This window comes from Oratosquilla oratoria, chromosome 16 (genome assembly GCF_046742065.1).
Source record: "Oratosquilla oratoria isolate Oo_2021 chromosome 16, ASM4674206v1, whole genome shotgun sequence".
Taxonomy (NCBI): Eukaryota; Metazoa; Arthropoda; class Malacostraca; order Stomatopoda; family Squillidae; genus Oratosquilla; species Oratosquilla oratoria.
Genome location: NC_134792.1, coordinates 8,997,686 through 9,003,299, shown reverse-complemented (window position 1 = coordinate 9,003,299; position 5,614 = coordinate 8,997,686).

Here is a 5,614-nt window from a genome sequence, read left to right as displayed (position 1 = left end):
ATTGGTCCCTGCCCGGGGCAAATATCCTCGCCATCTTATTCATAAACTAACAATGGCGGAGGAAGACACCCTGATTTTTTGTTCGTATTTTTCTTTTTCTGAATGAATCTGCGTTCGGATTGTTTTGACGCTTTGCCTGGTCGAGGCCGGAGACGGAGCCGTTGGTGCGTTCGAACGAGAACGACGGGAGTCGATGCCATTGCGCATGCGTCGGCCGGGTTATAGATGAATGAAGAAACGCATGTGATCGTCTTTTGTTCCGTTTAGACTTTGTCCACAAAACAGCATCTATTGTTGCTCTAGCCCTGTGAATTAAATCTTTAATAACAATATCACTCTCTCTCCTTTTCTCAAGTATATTCCTTAAAATATTGAGTAAGCTGAATTAAGGATATAGAAAACGCAACGCTTTATTTTGGAATTTGTGTACAAGAGTGCTTTTGTGACTGCTATCGTGTGCTTTTGTGTAAAGGACTTTGTCTGTATGTGTATGTGTTTGTTTTCTTGGGGTTGTATTTGTGTGTGTGTGTGTGTGTAGTTGTATCTTTCGGGAAGGGGAGCTACGCTCGTGATGTCCCGTCTTTGTATCTCTCAGTATCTAGTTTGCTCTTAAATGCATGCATGGTTTTTGCACGATATATATGGATATGTATATATGTATACTTCCTTCTAACTTCCTATGGAAAATTACAACAGAGCACACACACGAACAAACATACATTTAAATGCCCCAGCATCTCCATATCATGTGATCAAAGCCTGAAAAGGATCAGAGGCCAGACAACATTTATTCCAACACACACGTTATACTCCGTGCTTAAATCAATACAGACACAAATCAAATTCCAAGAAACAACTACACAACCTATATATAAATATACAATAACATGTATAAATGACTAACCTCCTTGCTATTAGATTTAAATAAAAATGATTGTGAGGCGTCAACACCCCACCAGAAATGCTACGTCAGCGTTTCCACTGGTATAGAACCAGAAGCGAGCCAAAGGGCCGACAGTCAGTAGGAGAGCGTAGATCGAGTAGGATCTACGAAGTGTATTCCAAGTGCCAAATATACGTAAGAAAATGCACAGGCGATTTTTATTGGCATTAATACTCGACCTACTGAAACATTTAATGGTGGCAGCAATAAAGCCGCCACGCCTCCTCAGAAACCGGAGTTAGTGTTTTTAGTGTACGGAGATTGACCCACAAATGCCTACAAGTGCTTCATCAGATAAATGTCGCACCATTACAAGGAATAACCCCAGTGGGCACTACACCAACATCATTTACTGGATCATTCCTAAATTCGCTCAAATGCATTGTGTTGACATATTACAACAAAGTAAAAAACTTTCATTCACATCCGACATAGTGCAACCAAGTGAAAACTTTTGTTCACACTCGACATATTGCAACCAAGTGAAAACTTTCGTTCACATCTGACACAGTGCTACTCACTCACGAACAACAGCTCGACCAACCACACTCATCAGCAAAAATTCCAACAGAACTGTCAAACACAACCCCATTAATACAATTTTTTTTTAATCCCGGACGTGTGAACTGGCAGTGAGTGATTCTAATAACCCTTGTGAAGTGTGTAGTGTGTGCATGACATTGCAAAATTACTACTCTTGACGGCACCATATAAAAACACCCACCGTTGGTCCAAACCACTTCCTCCGCCCCTTCCAGGGATAGCCATCGCCTTCCCAGCCGGTGCTGAGTCAACAAAACCGCGAGCAAAGTCTGTCAGGACAGACACCAGTGGGTTTGCGTCGGCTCGCAGTCACCTGCCCAGCTGATTCATCGCCTGGCAACCATCACCACATCGCCAAACCTCCCCCCCCCACCCACCTCCTAAGGCTAGCAGAACGGATGTCACTGGTGCCGGACTCTGCTAGATCTTCCCTAATCGTGAATCACGCCAGTTGGTGTGACCTGAGATTCATCCCTACCCTTCACGACGCCCCAGTTCTACGAGTGCTGCGGACCACTTCCTCTCCTCCTCCACCCCAAGTAACATCAAAATCCCGAAACAGGCCCGGGACGAATCTCCGCCCACACATCTTTTTTTGCACAAATTACTTTGCTTACCTTGTAATGCCTGCACTCCGTGCTTGTTTAATAAAAATATCACTTCACCTAGAAACTACTTATTTACAAACAAAGCATAATATATCTCAACCATTCTTCTCAAGACAATATCCCTCGTGTCTTAAAAATATTAATTACCTACTCCTGTGCAAAATTTTAATTATTTTAAAAACATTTTAGGAATAACCCATAAAGGGAACACTACGGTCGATCCGACACCCCACCCCTCTCTCCATCCCATACAAGAATCCATCATTTACGTTGAGTATAAAAAATTGCATGTATTTTTTAAATATTAATTCATAGCATATATACAATTCTAACTTTGAATTATACTAAGCAAAACTTGTACAAATAAAAAAAAAAGTCTCACTATACACGACTTCAGTCAGCCGCGAGAAACCTGACTGCGCCCATTGACCTGTCCCTTATAAACCTTAATAACACAAACGGGCCTGAGGACAACACAACTCAAAACCATGCCCATAACCATGGCTTCAATAACCTCCCCAACACCCCTCCCGATACCAGTACTACCAAAACTTCTAATCGAAACAAAACTAACACAACTACAGCTCAAGCCACTACCCAGACCAGTACTTCTCAAACTACAACAAACATCCAATTTCCAAGATCCAACTTACTACCTCCGAGTCTTCACACCCAAGTTTATAACCATTATATTCTATCAACAACCAACCCCGATATCTCAACATTCTCGAAGGCCAGTGATATATCCATCTCTGACTATATCGCGTCATGCGATGTCCATTTTTCTTATAATAACACAACCCAGAACAACACAAAATCATATTTCTTAATCGACATTTCGATCCTCACGACGAGTACCGTCAACTAGCCCGCCTCTTGGAATCCAATTTGGAATCCGGTTTCTTAAACGCGGAGTATTAATTAGAACACATGAAATTATTCAGCGACAAAGCAACCAACAACTTCCATTTCCTATTCAAGTTTTTGGAATCCATGCGCAATCCCCCTTCCTCCTCCTCCTCATTTCACTCCATTGTGGCACAGGTCGCGAAAGTGTCAAGTGTCTAAAACAATCCGACGTTCCCTTAACGGCCCCCTCCCCATGGGTCACAACAAACACCCACGGTGTAAACTATGTCAAAGGAGAGGGCGTGGCAAATTTCCTTGAGCTCACCATGTTTTGCATGGCATTACCCATAAGGTGTGAGAGAGAGGCCCAGAGAGTTGAGATCGACATAAATGACACCTCCCCTTCTAAATACATCCTTGGTATAACAGATATGTGCGTGATAGATAAATTTAGCAAAGCCCAACCAGCTAGGATGAATACAATATCTTCCATAAATAATACACCAAATCACCCAAACCCCTGTAACACAAGGGCACCCTTCAACAGCCTCCCTGGCATTACCTGGTGTGATTATCACTAGTCAATTTCCCACAATACTCAGGACTGCAGGCAACGCTCAAGACAAAATACAATGTATCCTATTGACAACACAACCTCACACTCCGATGCCGAGTGTAGAGCTTGAAAATCAATCAAGACCCCCACATACAACATACAATACAATCAACAACTCCTACAACCACTCAGCTAACGTAGGTGTCAACCAGATAAGACCCCAAAGGTCATCAGGTAACCAAGGGCATGCATATTGTTCCTTCCATAATTCCTATGACCATTCAGATAGAAACTGCAACGAACAAAGCCATCGGACCGTTCTCAGACCCAACATCCAAGCTAGACCATGTTCAATTCACAATACCTTTACTCACTCTGATAGCGAGTGTCGTGTTCAAAACCCCCACTAGCTAACAACCACACTGAGTTCACGACCCATGCCGCAACATCAGAGAACACAATCACCATCCTCCACACCACGACCACAACCCTTCAGTCAATAGTACAGAGTCCTTCATTTCACAATAGGAAACCACAACCAAATAATCTCCCTCCCACACGCAACTCCCACACAAAATAGACAGTCAGGGGAATGCAAAACAGCCTCCCGCAGTAGGATCCCACAACGTCACCCAGAGGTGAACCTGAAGCCCCATGCTTCAAGGGTACAGTAGAGAACACCCCATGCACATTCCTAATAACACATGCACAAAGATAAATATATTATCACAGTCCATATATGCACAGTTAGGTGACTACTACCTTACAGAGATATCACACCTTCGAGGTACTCATCTCAATTATAAAAATACCAATGAGTATTGAAAAGTAAACCTTCCCACCCACTAACTTTTATGTAGTCAAATATTGGACCCTCGAATGTGATGATATACAAGGACTAGAGTTCCTAGCCAATCATAACATTTTGATAGACATCAACTCTTCTAAGCTCAAGTTAGGTGACATTGAGATTCCTTCCTCCCCTAACTCGGCGCTTTTAGGCGGCCTGGTAGGGACACTCAATACTCACACCCACGCCTTGCATCACCCCACCCGAGTTTCACAACATTCTGCTTGCAACCAGGTTTGCCTGCCTCAACATCTGTTGACATCAGCACCTCACAGGATGCTGTCGCAAACCCCTGGGTCAACATCATGCGATCCTACCTCTCTTGTGACATCCTTCCCCACCTTCACAGGAAAACCCAGTTGGACAACCCCACCCCAACCCCTTCCACCTTCCTCAACACACGGATTTTCACCAGCATCAAAGTGACACTCTTACCTGGCGAAAGCAGGGTCATCACCACAACTATACCTGGTACACTTCCAGACCAAGTCATGATAGTTTCCTCAGACACATGTAAGAGAAAGAATCTCTATATGCCTGTTGTATGGGGTAGAGTTAGGGAAGGTAAACAAGTACTAATCTTACTAGAGAACATCTCACATAACCAGTTATTCTGAAGAAACACACACAGATAGGTATGAGTCAGCTATACATAAACCTCATTGAGGAAACATTCCCCACACCTATGAACACCATCACCCCCATGGCAACCCCCCCCCCCCCCCGATTCCTCTTGAGGATATTCCGGTTGTAGACTTCCACGAAGCCAAAAAGAGGCTCAAGAACCTTCTTCAATCCTATCGAAAGGTGATCGCCATAGATGGTGAACCATTGAGTAAAACCTCATTGGCGCAGCACCACACACCAACACACTTCCCAACACCAGCCCCGTTTACACACTAGCATACAGGATTCCCCACAGGAGGAGACAAATAGTCTCAAGAAAAATAGAGGAAATACTAGAACAAAGGGTCGTACGAAACTCCCACTCTCCGTGAAACTCCTCCCTATTCCTGGTCCCAAAAAAGGACAACACATTCAGACCTGTGATCGACTTCCGTAACGTGAACAAAAACACGATAAAAGACGCAATGCCAATACCAATTATAGGCTACATTTTACAATCTTTGAGAAACGGGAACAGTCTTTTCAACAATAGACCTAAAATCTGCCTTCTGGCAGATAGAATTATCACCACCCTCAAAAACCTTCACAGCATTTAGCACTGACAAAGGTCATTTCGAAATTAATCGAATGCCCTTCGG